A 2,561-nucleotide genomic window follows, 5' to 3' on the forward strand; every position below is an offset into this window, starting at 1 on the left:
TTGTGAAACCATTCGCTTCTTTTTTGTAAACGTCAGACCAAAAAAAAAAAAATGTGGTTTACCAAAGTACACTTCAATGAAGCGGATAATTTGTGGACACGTATAACGCTTCGATTCAGTATTTACTTTTGATTCCCTTTCATTTACTTAGAGAAGTCCAACCAAATAACACATCATTTTTGTAATCGAAACTAATTCATTACTATTGTGAAATGAAATATAATTCTTCCGTTTCAAATATATAACAAACAAAAAATTCATCACCTTTTAATCACTAAGTGAAATGTTACATAAAATGAAGCCATCTGTTGGCGAACTTGAGTTCGCCGGAATGAGAGCGAATGACTATCCGAAACGAAAACAGCAGTGCCCATCGGTAACGGAACTCCTGCAGTCACCCACCATTTGAAACTCTTCGACGGACTTTCTCACTACAACTTTTTAATAGACACCTGGGCAGACGCATCGGCAATTCCCAAGACCACTCGAAACAACCACATGAAGCCATCAACTGTCAAACTATACAACTGAAACCGGCGCAATAATTACCGTATACGGCGAAGTGCTTCTTAATATCAATTTAGCATTTATTTTTGACAAATTAGCATGTTACGTAACCAAGCACCGGTAACGGGCACCCCCACTCAAACGGAAGGACTGAAAGGAAATCGCAACTGATGAGGCAAATCGAATCTATAAAAACGCACCGATCACGAAGCCACAGCCGAAGCCGACGGAGATAAAAACGAAAGGCATGCCAGGAGTGCGCACAGGCAAACGAGTTATGCTGGCATTAGCATATATTTGGAGCCAACGCTCGAACTTGTAGGAAACCATCTCATATATAAAAATAAGTCGGATTTTACTTCCTGACGCTATAACTCCAGAACGCACGAGCCGATTTCCACGGTTTAGCATTCGTTGGAAAAGTCTCGGGCTTAGTGAAGTTTATAGCAGAGGAAAGTCAGGAAAAATTTCAACAGAATAGAGGGAAAATCTGTTTGATACATAGCATGTATTACAAACTAGTATTTTAAGTAGATGGCGCGGGGCGTGATACATTGTTTGGCAGCTACTCATTGTTTTCTGCTCAGTTAATTACATGTGACAAACCGGTATCGTGTTCACTGTGAAATGTGAAAAAAATTAAAACAAAAAAAGTTATTCGTTTCCTAACCATGAAATCAACCACGTGTATTGTGCAATTTTTTATGCAATTTCAACAGCATGCAAGTTATATATCATCTCTCTTAACAGCTTCGAATTGTTAGGTGATGCTCCTGGGAATACTCAGTTGTTCTCCTAATTGTTAAAACTATGCTTTTAAAGGTCACCTTGGTCAACTGAATATTCCAGGCAAGGTTCGGCTATCATTTTGTCAAGTAGGCAAAATGCACCGCTAAAACGTTCGGGATTGACGAGAGCCAGGGCAGTCTTGAATCAACGATTAAGCTGATATAAGCTTCTGATCGACACGGGGTTATTGAATGCAGAAAGATACTGCTACATATCAAATATAGTTATAAATATTATAATAAGAATAAAAAAACGTGTTTTATTTAAAAACTAATCAAGCGAAGAACAAAATTGGCATTTGTCTTTAAGGTAGTAAGTTGAACTGTGTAAATTATATGGATCATGAATTTGAGGTTAAATTCACCACTCTGTCCATAGTCCAAAATGTCTAGAGGACGACGTGCAAACAAGTGTATTCACAGAACTTAAGCGAACAAAGACAAAATATAATAACAGAAAATACCCGATTTTAACAACGCGTGAGGGCACGAAGATCATTGGCATCATACAATCGCTCAGCATTCCAATATGATCCCACTGCGAACTACAGTGATGATGAAAATTTAGATATTAGACCAACAATGACGACTCCTTCTTCTTCTTGATTTTCGTAGTCACCGCTTACGCGATTATAGCCGAGTTAACAACCGCGCGCCAGTCGTTTCTTCTTTTCGCTACGTGGCGCCAATTCGATTTCCCAAGTGAAGCCAGGTCCTTCTCCACTTGGTCCTTCCAACGGAGTGGAGGTTTTCCTCTTCCTCTGCTTCCCCCGGCGGGTACTGCGCTGGACAGCTTTCAGAGCTAGAGTGTTTTCGTCCATCCGAACAACATGACCTAGCCAGCGTAGCCGCTATCTTTTAATTCGCTGAACTATGTCAATGGCGTCGTATATCTCGTACAGCTCATAGTTCCATCGAATGCGATATTCGCCGTGGCCAACGCGCAACTTTGCTTCTCAATTGCCTACTCAGTCCGAAGTAGCACCTGTTGCGAAGAGTTATCCTACGTTCGATTTCTATGCTGACATTGTTGGTGGTGTTTACGCTGGTTCCAAGATAGATGAAATTATCTACAACTTTAAGGCTATGACTGTCAACAGTGACGCGAGTGCGACGACTGTTTGTTTGATGRCAGGAGATATTTCGTCTTGCCCTCGTTCACTGCCAGACTCATTTGTGTTGCTTCCTTATCCAGTCTGGAGAGAGCAGAACTAACGGCGCGGGTGTTGAGGCCGATGATATAAATATCACACTTAAATTCCAATC

The sequence above is a fragment of the Bactrocera latifrons genome, unplaced genomic scaffold, assembly GCF_001853355.1.
Source record: "Bactrocera latifrons isolate USDA-ARS-PBARC rearing strain unplaced genomic scaffold, ASM185335v1 scaffold_1279, whole genome shotgun sequence".
Lineage (NCBI taxonomy): Eukaryota > Metazoa > Arthropoda > Insecta > Diptera > Tephritidae > Bactrocera > Bactrocera latifrons.